We start from the raw sequence: 16,109 nt of genomic DNA on the forward strand, positions 1-16,109 counted from the left end.
TAGGTGTATACGAGTGTGCCCTTAAGGCACAAAAAAGCCACACACATATCCCGAAATCCTTCAAGAGGACGCCTAATCCCTGGTGGAATAGGGACTGCCAAGCGGCTAGCATAGCAAAACGCAAAGCCTACAAGTACTACTGCAACACTGGCTCCAGATCTCTATTTGAGAGCTATAAAGGTCTGGAGAAAAAGTGTAAAAACCTGTGTAAGGCTTAAAAAAAGGGACACTGGCGAAGCTACGTGAATTCCCTTAATCCGGCAACAGCTCTCCGCTCGCTATGGAGGAAGCCTAAAAGGATGAGGGGGCACTGCCCAGGCAACAAAAGTGAACGTTTCACTGCGGACTGGCTGAAACCGTTTGCTCACCGGATTTGTCTAGACTTCGTCCCTGAACAGTGCTTCAAACAGTTGGGGGCTGAAGGAGACCTAGCACTGGATAAATCATTCACAATGGTGGAGTTCTCCTAAGCCCTGCTCTCGAGCAAAAATTCCGCCCCAGGATTAGACAACATAAAAATAAAGCTTATCCAACAGCTCCCGGACCTAGCCAAGAAACGGTTACTGTGCATATTAAATAATCTTTTCACGCTAAACATCGTTCCCCCCTCCTGGCGCGAAGTAAGGGTAGTGGCCAGTTTGAAAATTGGTAAACCCCCTTCAGAGCATACTTCGTATCGTCCCATTGCAATGCTGACATGCTTACGCAAATTATTAGAACAAATGATACTATTCCGCCTTGAGGGATGGCTGGAAGCAAAAAACCTTCTATCCAACACCCAGTTCGGCTTCCGGAAAGGCAAAAGCCCCCAAGACTGTCTGGCTCTTCTCACCATAGAGATCGAGATAGCCCACTTCAAGAAAAAGAACATGACGTCAGTTTTTTTAGACATTCAAGGAGCATTCGATTCAGCATCGCCACAACTTTCTGTTCAACCTTCTCGCTGAGAAAACGATGCTGTTCGACAATAGGCATCATCGGGAAAGAAAGGTAAGCTTCTTCGGTCTACCACAAGGCTCAAGTCCTATTCTTTATAACTTCTATGTGAACGGTATTGACGCTTGCCTTGAATCGAGTTGTACCCTGAGGCAGTTCGTGGATGATGTAGTTCTCTCAGTTGCCTGTAGGGACCCCGCCGAAGCAACAATATTCCTACAAGCCACGATCAATAATCTGGAAAATTGGTCTAGCAAAATAGGAATAAGGTTCTCCCCAGAAAAAACTGAACAAATAACTTTCTGTTTCTTCAGCAACATGGCGGGAAATAAACAAAAAGGCCTATACGAACCCGAAATTAATTTGTTTCTCCAGGGGAAACAGATTAAAAAAGTTGACACAGTGAAATATCTGGGAATTTGGTTCGACAGAAAACTCAATTGGAGCAAACATGTGGCAGAACAATCACGAAAATGCTCTCGCCGTATGAACTTCCTCCGCACTATAATAGGCTTCTGGTGGGGGTCTCACCCAACGGAAGTACTGCGACTCTATAAGACTACGGTTCTCTCGGTATTGGAGTACGGCAACTTTTGTTCCCACTGGGCAGGAAAGGCTCCTATGCTGGTGCTAGAGAGAATCCAATACCGATGCCTGCGAATTGCCTTGGGGTGCATGAAGTCAACGCACAACATGTCACTGGAAGTTATGGCTGGTGTAATGCCACTTAGACTGCCCCTGAAACAACTAGCACTACGGTACATCATTCGGGCCTCAATCTCGAATCCGTAAGTGATAAACAATGTTGAAATGCTGCAAGAATTAGGGTGCAGCAGCAGAATTTTGCAAATTTATCAGGACTTCTTGTCATTACATATTATTGCTGACAAAGTCCCGAGATTTAACCTTGCTGCGCTTCCTGACAAGTTTGATAAAATTCTAAAGATTGACACATCCTTTAAAAAGGAGTTAAATTCCATCTCCAAGGAAGGGCGAGAGACGACAGTCCCTGCCATCTTTAGGAAAAAATTTGGCCATATAAAGCCGGAGAAGCAGTTTTATACGGATGGATCTGCGTTCGCCGAGGGCACAGGTTTCGGTTGCTTTAACACCATCGCGGAAACGTTCCATAAGTTACAACAACCATGTAGTATCTACGTTGCAGAACTTGCAGCTATCTTTTGTGCGCTAGCTTTGATAGACACCCGACCCCCAGGGGAGTTCTTTATATTTACGGACAGCTTGAGCGCTGTTCAAGCTCTCCAAAATGTGAGTGTAGTTAATAGCAAAGAATTTTTTGTTATTAAAACCTCGGAGTTATTGCGTACCTCGGATCGAAATGCCGTTTATGGACAAAAGATAGGCCTCGTGGCGATACACCTTCGTGCCGAACATTGCTTTTCGCTAGCTCGTACGAAAAGTGAGTTTTTGGGTATACGGCAGTTTACCATGCATATTTACCTTGCCTTTTGCTCACCATGCATATTTACCTTGCCTTTGGCCCAATCCCCGAATATCGTCTCCGCGTTAATAGTTAGCGCTTCCAAGTGTTCAGAGCAATGTTCCAACATGATAAGTACTTTCCAAAACAGTGCTTGCCATGCCGGTCGGGGAATTACACGCGGTGGCGCATTTTGTGTACACTTTTTGTCACATTTGCGTACCTCGGATCGAAATGCCGTATATGGACGAAAGATAGGCCTCGTGGCGATATACATTTGTGCCGAACATTGCTTTTCGCTAGCTCGTACGAAAAGTGAGTTTTTGGGTATACGGCAGTTTACCATGCATATTTACCTTGCCTTTTGCTTACCATGCATATTTACCTTGCATTTTGGCCAAACCCTGAATATCCTCCTAGCGCTTTCAGGTCTTCGGCAAAGTTGTAGATCTCGACAAGGTAAGACTATTTTCTCAATATTCATTTTTCCCTCCGATCCCTCCTTCCCCCCGCAAATCGCCCTACAATGTGCAATTAGTGCGACTTAGTCCCCAAATTGGGTGGCCATCACATAATATCGTTTTGTTCTTTCAAGCTAGTCTATTCAAACTTTAAGGTTTTGAGTGTTTTTCGGATTTCTTAAATGATAAATGATCTTGGTTTCAATTTCAGCAAATGTTTCTATTTCAGTTTTTGATGATTATAATAAAAATTCTTATTAACAGTGGGAACTTCTCACATCTTAAAAAAATGAAGCTTAATTGAAAATTTTACTTGAAAAGGGCTGCGCTTCTTTGCATGCTTATTGAGAATGGTAAAAACCGCTTTGCAGGTATTAAAAAAATTTTGATTACAATGATTAAATATAAAATAAATGGTGTTAGGAATTTCTGAAATAATGAGCCTCGTGGCGAATTTCGGTTTTTAGTTCACTTTATTTTAACTGTGTCTAAAGTGTTCGCAGCGTCGCCGCACTGAAAAATTATCCACTTCTCCACGCTCCGGGTTTTACGTCTGCTCGCAACTAAGATTCGCACCGAAAAGAACTCCTCTCGCTCGTTTCGATCTCGGCTTACTTAGATTACGTCGGGCGAAATCACGCTGCCACTAATAACAGCTACTTCGCCAGGCAATATTCTCCCCCGGGTGCGGCAAGTGCAACGAGGCGCACTTTATTTCGCTACGTCCAGTACGACAAGCCGGGGCACTGGGCACTTTGGCTTTCCACCAGCGTACATTGGGGAATTCCGTCTGTATCAGCAACTCTTAAATATACTGCGCAAGAGTAGGCGTACGGGCTTGCATCGACAAACACGTGTAGCTCGCAGTTTGCGTAGGTCTTTGAGTTGGCTCCGGGAAAGTAGCAGCGCGGTATACGCAGTTCGGCAATGTACGGAAACATCTGGATCCACTTTCTCCAGTCTATAAGCTGCATTTCACCTATATTCTCATCCCATCCCGGTTTGGCTCGCCAAATGTCTTGAATCAGTATTTTCCCATGGGTAATAAAGGTTGCGAGCAAGCCTAATGGGTCAAATAGGGACATCACGCATCGCAATACTTTACGCTTCGTGGGTATGACCTCTCCCTCATATAGCCTTCTAATATCCGGGTTGGCATTTGTGTTGAACGTTAGCCCGTCGGTAACTGGATTCCAAATCATGCCAAGCACCCTTTCGGTTCTCTTGGACTCCAGAAGGTGGACAACGGGTCGATCCGTGGCAGCCTCGAGGGATGTAATGACGTCGGCGCAGTTGGAAATCCAATGGTGAAGTTGAAACCCACCGTCGCGGAAGACTTCGCTCACTTCTTGGGCTACTTGCAGTGCTTCATCTTTAGTCCCAAAGCTGTCGAGGTAGTCATCCACGTAGGTACTTTCTAAGATACCAGCGACTGCACGGGGATATTGCTCAACGTGTTCCTTAGCATTCCGGTTTTTAACAAACTGTGCCGACGCGGGAGAACAGGTGGATCCGAATGTTACGACGTCGACTATATAAACCTCTGGCGCCTTCCGCGGATCCGTTCGCCAAAGGAATCTTTGCGCCTGGCGGTCTTCAGGCCGCATACGAATCTGCAGGAACATCTCCTTTACGTCGGCACAAACTGCAAACTGAAACAGACGGAACCGGAATAGGACACCTATCAAGGAGACTAGTTGGTCGGGTCCCTTGAGCAGCATCTGGTTGAGAGAGATGCCATCCACCTTCGCTGCTGCATCCCAGATCACTCGCACTTTCTCCGGTTTTTTCGGGTTAATTACCACCCCTAGTGGTAGGAACCAAGTTCTTCCCGGGACCGCCTTATCAAGTTCCTCCTTGGCGGCTTTGTGGACGTAACCCTTTTTCTCAAACTCCCGTAATTGGTAATGTACTTTCTCCTTTAGGCTCCTGTCCTTATTCATCCTTCGTTCGAGACACTCCAGTCGTCGAAGAGCCATCTCGAAGCTGTCGGGCAGTCGAACGTCATCCGTTTTCCAGAGAAGTCCTGTCTGAAACCTATTGCCGACGCGTTCCGTCGTTGCTTCCAACAGGTCTATAGCGCGTTGATCCTCTGGGCTTCGAAGACAGGGCTTGCCAACACCAGCTTGCTCCATCCCATAAAAGCCTTGGATAGTCTCTACAAGCTCACGGTCGCTGGCCGCGCACTCACAAATATGGAAGGAATGGTGAGTCTGCGACGGCGATCCTCCTCCATAAACACACCAACCGAGTCTTGTTTTCACCGCGGTTGGTCCTTCACCAGAGCCTTCTCTCGTCTTGAGAGGTACCGCCAGTTTTAGATTATCCAACCCTATTAGAATGCGTGGTTGGGCATCTGAGTAGCTTATCAATGGCAGCCGCCTAAGGTGAGGGAACTTCTCGGCATCTTTCTCCACCTGGAATAACTGAGAAGGGAGGTTGAGGTGCGTCACAGTACGAATGTTTCTCACTCCATAGGTCCGTGCTGAGCCGACTGGTCCGATCTTGAGTTCCACGCGCATCGATCGGCCTTCCATCCTCTTTCCATCCCCCGTCCAGGAAAGGCAAAGCGGCTCTTTCTTTCCAGAAGCTCCCAGATGTTCGGCAAGGTCGTGGTCCATTAGGGTTAATGAAGATCCCTCATCTAGAAAGGCGAACGTGTCGATGCTCGCCTTTGGCCCCTGAAGAGTCACCGGAACAATACGGAATAGCCTTCCGGTGCCATCGTTGTGGTGGTAACTCCACGCTGGTCCTGGTTGTTCGGCCGCGTGAAGCAAGCGATGATGTCGAAAGGTGCAACCGTCGATGCCGCAGCGCTGGCTAGTCCTGCAGTTGCGCCGTCTGTGTTTCCGCAGGCATTGAAAGCATAATGACAAAGCACGTGCTTTCTGCCAACGCTCGTTTACAGTCAGGCGGTTGAGCTGCTCACAGTCACTCGGCACATGACCCTCCTTGGAGCAGATTTCGCATGCCGTGCCACTCGATTCGCTAAGCTGCTCACCAGGATTGCGCAACGAGTGAGCGTTCACATGTCCTCGCGTAGCACGAACTTTGTCTGCTTTCCAGAGCGACTCCGACACGACGGACACTAAGCTCGTAGCATCCTTTACCAGCTCGTTCATGTACGCTCCAAACGTCGCGAGATCCACTGTGTCTACGTTCCGCGTGTAGCGCGCCCACTGCAACACCTGGTCCTTCGGCAGCTTTCCAACCAGTTCCTTTATCAGCGTCGGGTTATTAAGATGAGCTCTCTCATCAGCCGCAATGATGTGATCTGCAAGTGCCTGCACTGCCGTCCCAAAGTCGATCACACTTTCCAACCTTTCGGTCTTGGGCGCGGGCATTCTCCGTATGCGCTCCGTAAGCACTTCGATCAAGTGATCGGCTCGTCCGAAGCGCAATCGTAGGGTCTCGATCACATCGGGCACCACATCGGGAAGAATAAGCCGACTGCGCACTGCTTCCAATGCCGGCCCTTTAAGGCACTTTTGCAGGCGCAGCATATTCTCCCAATTCGTTAGCCCTAGCATTTCGGTGGTGTGGGTGTAGTGCGAGTGGAAGAGAGGCCATTCGGCTGGGTCACCAGCAAACGAAGGTAGTTCCACTGGAATAGCACCACAATGCCGACGCTCTCCGCCGGTAGCCCTTTGTCCCTTACAGCACGTATACGAGCTGGCATCCTTTTGTTCCGCATTCCTGGCCTGAGATGAGCTGGTCGGAGCGGAGGCAGCAGAAATCACGCATGGCTTTCGCACTTGCTCCTCCGGTTCGCTCGATTCCAACGTGCGAAACGCGTGCGTTGTTACCCCGGAATCTGCTCGCTCGTCCTCCGGTGGCCCGTCCCTTATCCTGACAGCTTCATCGAGTAGGCTTTGTTCTTCCTTTAGGAACTTTAAATCCAGTTCTAGTGCCAGCCTTTTGCGCTCGGCGTCCCTGCGTTGGTGCAGTAAAGCCAGCTTCTTGGCCACTGCGTTCGCCCTTGGAACGTCGGAAATCTTCTCGGGTGGAGGGTTCGGGGTGCTGCTGCGCTCCTGATCTTTTACGTCTCCCGCCAGTTACATTGACATTGTTCACTTTATTTTAACTGTGTCTAAAGGGTTCGCAGCGTCGCCGCACTAAAAAATTATCAACTTCTCCACACTCCGGGTTTAACGTCTGCTCGCCACTAAGATTCGCACCGAAAAGAACTCCTCTCGCTCGTTCCGATCTCGGCTTACTTAGATTACGTCGGGCGAAATCACGCTGCCACTAATAACAGCTACTTCGCCAGGCAATAAATGGTATAACACGCCTGAAATATAAAATAGATCGCACTAAACTGTAGGTCTAAAAATTCCTTCCAATTATGTTAAATGATTATGGCCTGTGAGTAATAATGTAAACAATACAAAGTACGGCATGCAACGTTGCTAATTCTGAAGGAATTCCTCAATCGCCGCTTTGCATTCACTGGAATATTGTGCGTAGGCCACTTCATGATCTTCAGGTTTCCCAAAAAAGAGGTAGTTCTTGTGAAACTCGGCAATTTCTCTGAAAAACATTGAAAAAAAAGCATTGTTTATAGTTAAATTCACATAATATTTAAAAACTTTTGAAGTAAATAAACCTACGTTGGTGTAATTTTTCGCTTCACCAAAACTCCTGATTGTCGTTCTACGCGAGATGTTGATTGTTCGCTTTCCCTACGAAGAAAAATAAAAAGAAACTAAGATGTAACTGTCATTCAAAAAATTGTTGATATAACTGAAACATTCTAACTTAACTCCAAAACTTAAAACTCCCCGCAAATCACCCTACTATGTGCAATTAGTGCGACTTAGTCCCCAAATTGGGTGGCCATCACATAATATCGTCTTGTTCTTTCAAGCTAGCCTATTCAAACTTTAAGGGTTTGAGTGTTTTTCGGATTTCTTAAATAATAAATGATCTTTGTTTCAATTTCAGCAAAAATTTTTTATTTCAGTTTTTGATGATTTTAATAATAATTCTTATTAACAGTGGGAACTTCTCACATCTTAAAAAAATGAAGCTTAACTGAAAATTTTACTTAAAAAGGGCTGCGCTTCTTTGCATGCTTATTGAAAATGGTAAAACCGCTTTGCAGGTATTAAAAAAATTTTGATTACAATGATTAAATATGAAACAAATGGTATAACACGCCTTAAATATAAAATAGATCGCACTAAACTGTTGGGTCTAAAAATTCCTTCCAATTATGTTAAATGATTATGGTCTATGAGTAATAATGTTAAAAATACAAAGTACGGCATGCAACTTTGCTAATTCTGAAGGAATTCCTCAATCGCCGCTTTGCATTCCCTGGAATATTGTGCGTAGGCCACTACATGATCTTCAGGTTTCCCAAAAAAGAGGTACTTCTTGTGAAACTCGGAAATTTCTCTGAAAAACATCGAAAAAAAAGCATTGTTTATAGTTATTTTCACATAATATTTAAAAACTTTTGAAGTAAATAAACCTACGTTGGTGTAATTTTTCGCTTCACCAAACTCCTGATTGTCGTTCTACGCGAGATGTTGATTGTTCGCTTTCCCTACGAAGAAAAAGAAAAAGAAACTAAAATGTAATTGTCATTCAAAAAATTGTTGATATAACTGAAACATTCTAACTTAACTCCAAAACTTAAAAATTTCTCAAACGGGACTCATCCACAGCATATCTGGCATAAGTCTCAAGCCCATTAAACCATAATTTTCTTTTCAAATTAACATGCATGATAACATTAGATACTGAAGAGTTATTTACCTTTCCGACAACTGAAATGTTACCTTTTTTTTCGGTAACATCGCCATATCCGAAGCAGCAACATCATGCTTCCGATTAAGAATTGATTTCGGCTGCTTTCTTTCAGCCGTAATCAATGGCGGAGTTTCACCCTCTGGCGGAAATGGATTTCCTGAGGCTGAGAAGGCGAGGTCTTCTTTAGCGGAAACTTCCTTTGCGTTGAAACCGAAATCTTCATAAGGTTGAACCAGTTTGGCTTCATCATTTCTAAAATTATTTGAAACAAAAAGGATTATGAGAATGTCATATGGTATTTCAATCGAATTTAATAATTAAAATAGAAAACAGTAAAGACCAATTTACAAACCTTTTGAGCATGAAAGTTTGAAACTCGATTGGCTCCTTAGCCTTTAGCTCCAGGTATCGTAGATACACCTTTCGCTTCTGCTTTGGGAGCAAATCCAAAAAATTTCGAAGTTCGTTGAAATAATGTTTTTTTGGATTTCCTTCGTTTTCGTTTTTAAGATACATCTTGACGCATCGGTTAGATTGATATACGGTTGACGAAAACTGCTTGCGTTCCCCCTATAAAAAAATGTATCTTGCGTAGTATTCAAGCGAGGTTCTGTTGAAATACAATTTTGAGAATGATTCAGTTTCGCACTTGACGAAAAATTAGAGTTAATATTGGTGTGGGCATTCTTACCTTGGTGGAAGGGTGGGTTCCCGCAAGCTTGCGCTGTCTGGAGTTGTTCTTCCTATAAAAGTCGCGCCAGTCCTGTCAAGAATGAGTCAGTAAAAAGAAGTGTTTTTTAAAAAATATTCATCAGCATTTTGGCCAAACAACTTGTCTTACAGTCCATTGCCATTCCTTTCGCGAATCAGCGTTTCTTTCAAATAAGGAATGTTTTCCTGTCTAGAATGATTAGGAAGGCTGTCAATGAATTTTTCCACCTCCTGCAGGAATAGTTTTTGCGCATAATCCTTCACTGTCTCAAGGATGCGCTTAATTCTTATCGACAGCCCCTCAAACGTGTTTTCGCAATCCACTGGATCACCAAAAAATAAGAACCGCTTGTAAAAGTGAAGCAAATTGCTGTTGGGAATAGGCAGAAACAGTTGACACGTTCCGTACCGCGTCACCCAAATATGGGTGACCAGTTTGCTTTGCTGCATTCGCAATCGTACGAACGATTGCAAAGCCGAATTTGCGTTTTTTCGGTCCGCAGGAAACTATACCGTTTTGTGCTTGGTACGGAACGTGTTAAGTATCGTGTAACGGACCATTATCGACGCAAAAACGTTTTTTCAAGAAATATAGTTAACGCACTGCTGCTGGTGTTTGAGTTTTAAAAAAACTTAAACTTTATTTCCTACAACATATGTGCGGGTTAATATCTAACTATCGCGTTTGGATGCTGGATACCAACTGATGATCGCTTCCCGATCTGGATCGTTCGTTCACGGTCTTCAGATTGTAGGTGGTCCGCGTCGCTACGGGAAGTGAGGAGGAATCACGATCGGATCCTGTGATTCCTTTAATTCCCACTAGTGAATGAGGAGGAACTCTAGCGACCGTTGCATATGTTGCGTAAGTGTGTGTGGTATCCGAGGCTGGCGGGTTGGGAGCGCCATTATGGTTGATGTTTATGGATGACTCCAAATCATCTATGATGCGACGGCGTTTACCCACTGGAAATGCTGAGCGAGTGCTATAGGGCGAGGAGGGTTTAAGAGCCTCCAAACCGGTTCGAATCTCACTGGTCAGCGGTTCGACGACTAAAGTCTTAATTAATGACAACGCCGACTGAAGGGCCGCCTGAAAGCCCACTTGGAGGCCCATCTCCTTAACTGCTTTACTACGTGTGTTCTTCAGCACGTTAGTGCAACCGATGCAGCTCCAGTGTAGATCCGCATACATTCCCACAGCCGTTACTAATTGCTGCGGAAGCTTGGAGCAGCTGTGATGAAATGATGCCTCGCAATACGCGAAATTGATCCTCTCGTCTCCCGCGTCCAACTGCTTAGCACAAGAAAAGCAAATCTCCTCCATTTCAGTGGTTGAAAAAGCGGGCTTCAACGGGAATAAGCAACAGGCACTGACTCGAGTAACCTGAGCAACGTAGCGCCACCAAACTAGATGCGCGAAATCATCTGCATCCGCTGCATCTTCATGCGTCGATTGAAACTCTCCCACTTGACATGGCATTTCATTCAGGACCTGATGTGACCAAGTCGACGATGCCAGAGATCAGCACACTCTACTTCAGCTGTGTTTGCATTGGCATGCTGCATCTCCATCTCTAAAACATAGAGGTTTCCTCGCTGATACGCTATGGCGATCGTTTCTCCATTTATCTTTAAGGTAACTTGCTTTTCTTTGAAATGCACATCTACGCCTGCCTTAGTTAACTTCTTCACAGACATTAGATTTTTCCTTAAAGATGGAACATACAGGACATCTGTTGCGCTCATCATTGTTCCATGATTGCTCATTCAATTGATGACACCTACTTCCTTTGCCACGAGCGTTTCTTCATTATTTGCTATGCTGATGTACACCGGTTGCTGCAGTGGTTCCACAGATGCTAAATATTGCTTCGAATTTACCATGTGATCACTGGCTCCTGAGTCAAGAATAAACTCGAGCTTTTCCGATCCTTCATCTGATAGCTTCTTACATCTGACATCATCCGCCATGAACACGACCGATCTTGATCCATTTGCAATGTTGGCATTCGTCTCGTTACGACAGTCTTTCTTCATGTGACCACGTTTGCCACAGCCATGACATTTTCCTGAGAATTTTTTGATTTCGTACTTCTTACGATGTTCTCCAGCAAACGCAGTAGGCTTTTCTTCATAGCTATACATTCGATCTAACCGCTTCGACTCATCGCTTAACAACCGGACTTTCATCAGCTCGTATGTTAATTCGGCTTCCGGTAGATTGTCAAGAGCGGTTATTAGGGGATCGTAAGATTCCGGAAGGGTCAAGTCAAGAGCTGAGCAAACGTCACTTTCCTCGACTTTCGAACGACTTTCCTCAGCCAATCGAAGCTGTCGAATGAGGTCCTCGAATGTCATAAGGTGGGTACGCAATGATGTCCCTTCCTTAAGCTGGAGCCGAGCAAGCTGCTTTCTGATAACTGTTTGCTTTCCTGCCGACTTTTTCTCGAATGTGTCTTGGAGAGCCTTCCACATTTCTTTTACCGTAGACTTCTCTCGAATACAGCCTAGATATTCATCCGATATTTGGATTTCAGAAAAATGACATATGTGTTCTTAAACTACAAGATGAATCTAAGAAATGACCCAAAAACTAGAGCCCCTGTTCTTCCAGGTTCTGAGAAACAGCCCGTCAAAGTCAAGATTTGTGAAAATATTGCATGAAAAATTGGAAAAAATCCATCAATTTTGAAGGTCTGTAACTCCTATAATAATGGTCGGAATCGAATTTCAAGCACAGTTTTGGAAAGGTATATTATCATGCTTTAAAATTGTTGACAGTTTAAGTAAATTGAAATTAAATGTCACAAAATATTAAGCATTGTTTCGCAAAACTCCTGGAACATTTTTCAATTTTCTGTTTTTAACCTTACGCCATCGCTAAGGATTGTGAAAGATTGTAATATGATGCATACCCACTTATAGTCTAGAATGTTTTGTAACAATAAATGATAGTTTTTTTTGCGCATACGCGCGCATCTTTACGTTATTCTGTACTTTATATGTGAAGCTTATAGTTTATCACCTACTAGGCGTCTCCATCATGCCGTATGCAGCATCATGTGTGGTAAGAAATATATGAAATTCTCATTCAATGAAATATAGGTCGATGATCGTATCGTAAAAATGTGAAGCAGGGTAGTGGTTGAACATCATGTAAAAGGGGAAAGACAAGCCAAGTCAATGGCAAAGAGTGAAATGTGGTTTGGTTTGCTTTGAATGTATTAGTTCGCTTTTTCTTGTTCTACAGCTCACAAACCCATCTTTTTATACCCAAAACTCCTATTATTAATGTACCCTACACTAATATGTTGTTCTGTTTGTACCCTTACCTGTAAAAGTTGAAGTTAATCTTCAAGATTTGATGAATCACACTGCGTGTAGAATAATTGAAATGCAAAAAGCAGAAATCTTGCGGCACCTTTCATCTTCTTTGTGTGATTCACTAAGCGTCGTATTATTGTGCTCGATAGGCATTGACGGATCTAGTGAACACAGCATTTACAATCAACTGTTTCATGGTTCCGGAGAAAATACTCCTATCCGTTTTTCGTCCATTAATGACAATTCAGAAATCATCTGGATAAACCTGATGCCCGAAAGTATTGGTGCTGAAGGCCAATTGTGATCAAGTTTGCGAAAGATTCCAAACGAAAATGTTATACAAACAGTAGATGATATCAAAAGCCAAATAACCACGTTAGTTCCTTATACAATTCAGCTAAATGAAACAATTTATGGGACGGTAAATTATTCATTTTACATGAGTTGAATTGATGGAAAAATTTTGGCATATTTAACCGACACTATGTATACGCAAACATGTTGTATATATGGTGCAAAACCAACAGAAATAAACAATGTAGAGCACTTATGAAATGGATTTATTTAAAATCCTGAGAATTTTTCTTATGACTTTTATACCACTACACTGCACTGTTGGATGAGATTTTTCGAATGCTTGCCTCACATTTCGTACACAAAAAACGGAAGGTTACTAAAAATTATAAAAAACATATACAATGATCGAAAAAAAAATTATACTGGAAAAGATGTACAAGAAATTTGGTGTTAAAGTAGATGAACCAAGGTAAATGGGTAGAAATAGTACGACGGGAAATGTTTGTCGTCGGGCTTTTTCAAACATAGAAAAATTGAGCGATATTTTGCAAATGAAAACAGAACTTATAGAAAGGATTCGAAATATTTTAATAGCCATCGACTGTTTACAGCCTTTAAATCCAAAAACTATTAGTCTATATTGCAAAGACACATACATGTTTTACATACATCATCACAATTGGTACAAAATGCCTTTTTCTGTCCATAAAGTTCTTGCGCATGTAGGTGAAAACATTGTAAATGCCCCAGCACCATTGGGATCCTTAGGAGAAGAAGCAGCAGAAGGTAGAAATAAAATATACAGAAGGGATAGACGAGAACACGTCCGTAAAATGTAACGAGAATTCAATATTAAAGACATTTTTATGAGAGCATTACAATCATCCGATCCATACATTTCAACAATATCTCTGGCTAAATCGTTAAAAAATTTAAAACAAATCCCATACCAAGACGCAGTAAAACCCTTTTTCGTAGATTACAGCTCCTCAAATAGTACTAGTCCCTTGCCAATTCAAAACCAAGCACTTGTACCATTTGTAACATTATACACATTTGTACCATTATAAGTTCAGAATATTCAGATAGTAGCTCTTCGTTAGGAGACGTTATGTCCGCGTTAGATGCTTTAAATATCAATTATTTTTCAGATGACAATATTTTGAATGAAAGTTTGTAGTAAATTTATTTTTTTTTAAATCAAACAAAAGAAATCTGTAAGTTAATATAAAAAAAAGATTGAAAAAATAATGCACCCATAGAAAAATACAAAAATATGCTGCGCCACCTGGCGGGATTGTCCAGAAACACCATAATTTCGAGTTATATATTAGTACTAGCTCGCAGCCCCGGCGAAGCTCGGGGAGGAAAAATGTGACTAAAGTTTTTATTCTTGGTCCATTTTCTATGCTACATTCAGAATGCCTACAGACATATCAGTATCTGTGATATCACGGGGAAGTTTTCTTTCATCAATAGTCTAGGGGGCAAAGTGCATGAGTGTTGTTCCGGAGGATCGGAGTTCGAATCTAGGCTAGGAAAAACTTTTTAGTTGACAGTTGTAAAAAAATTTTTTCATGATTTTTTTTAAATATTTAATGTACTTTTTCAAATCTGATCATATTTTGTTACATAAATTGCAAATTATCATAACCATTATTAAATTAACAGCTTGGTGGTTCAATTTATTCACATAGCCATATATACCTTTATTTTCCCTAAACTATCTACTCGTACAACTGGTGTACTGGTAGTGGTGCTCGAGCCTTTCATCAGAGGTTTGGTGTTCGAATCCCGAATGCGTAATTCTTTTATAGTACGAAATAAAATTTTTCTTCAAAATCTACGTTTGCCATTCAAGTAGCGATATTTCCTCACTATTTCTAACTTGTGCTATGGTTCCTCGGCAAGACTACGGCTTCGCTCTTGGTAAACCCGTGTTCGAGTCCCGTTTCCACTTAGAGTCAGGTTGTAAAAAGCATGCTTCACGTGCACTGTAAAATTATAGGGTTTATTGCCACATCTCATCACGGGACTTTGAAACTGAGATTTATAAAAATAAAGATTACACGATATTACAATGAAAAAATTGCAAAACATTTGAATACGATTTTTATCCCGGCAATTTGCTCTTTTCGCTCCATAGTGCAGTATAGCTTTTGCTTTGGCGTCCATTTCTTGGAATTTCACCGCCTCTTTGTCGTCTGCTGGTCCATCCTTCACCACCGCGTCCCACACCTTCCAGGCTTCCAGATGGATCTGAACCCGGAATTTCCATGTGTCGAAGCCGGTTCCGGCGAACTGCGGGATACCGTGAACGGCCAATTCTCGTTGCTTATCTGGGCCCATAACCTATAGACTTTTGATTCAACGCAGAGTTTATTCTTTCGACATGTGTGGTGAGTGTAACTGGCTTGACGCGACTGACAGGTTCAGCTTATGTCAAACAACATAGTTCTTAAGTTTATATCATCCGGGTTGGATGTCGCATAATTCTCAACAAGTTCAGACTAAAATCAGCAGAAAAATCAACGAAAAAACTTAATGATAAGCTCGCAGACAAACGACACAACCGAGTTCTATGACAGTCCACTGTCAACTGTCAACTTCTTACTGACAATTCTAGCCGTTTGCCTTTTCTAAGCCTGCACCCGCAATCAAGGAAATAAACTTTAAGATGTTAAAACTCTAAGTCTTATTGATTTGATGCTTAGATATTTAACCCTTTATTTGGACGTAAATATTGAATACAATTTCTAGGTTGTATTAAAGTTTATGTCGTCCTTCCTCGGTGGTGGCACAGTTCCAAAAGAAAGGCTATCTCCACGCTCCGCCGAGGAAGACTTCCTTTCTCTCATCTTCCATCTTTATCCTACTTAGCATCGGGCGGGTCAACGTGCCTCGATAGCTTATCAGCTTCGATCGAGAGCTATCAGCTGATCGATGAGTAATGGATAAACTCATCGATCAGCTGACCGCTCTCGTTCTCCTTCCTCTCATGAAGGGACGTTGATCCGACCGTACTCCTCGTTCCTCATCTCACTTCTCTAACTCACACACTGCTGCTCGTTGACTTGGCAACACTATCTTTTATGTTCTTTCAACGGGGGGATGCGAGTTAAGTAAAAACCCAAAGGTTGGAGATGGCTTACACTTGCTAATAACCTTATCGCACGATC

This window comes from Anopheles coustani, chromosome X, assembly GCF_943734705.1.
Source record: "Anopheles coustani chromosome X, idAnoCousDA_361_x.2, whole genome shotgun sequence".
In the NCBI taxonomy this organism is placed as follows: domain Eukaryota; kingdom Metazoa; phylum Arthropoda; class Insecta; order Diptera; family Culicidae; genus Anopheles; species Anopheles coustani.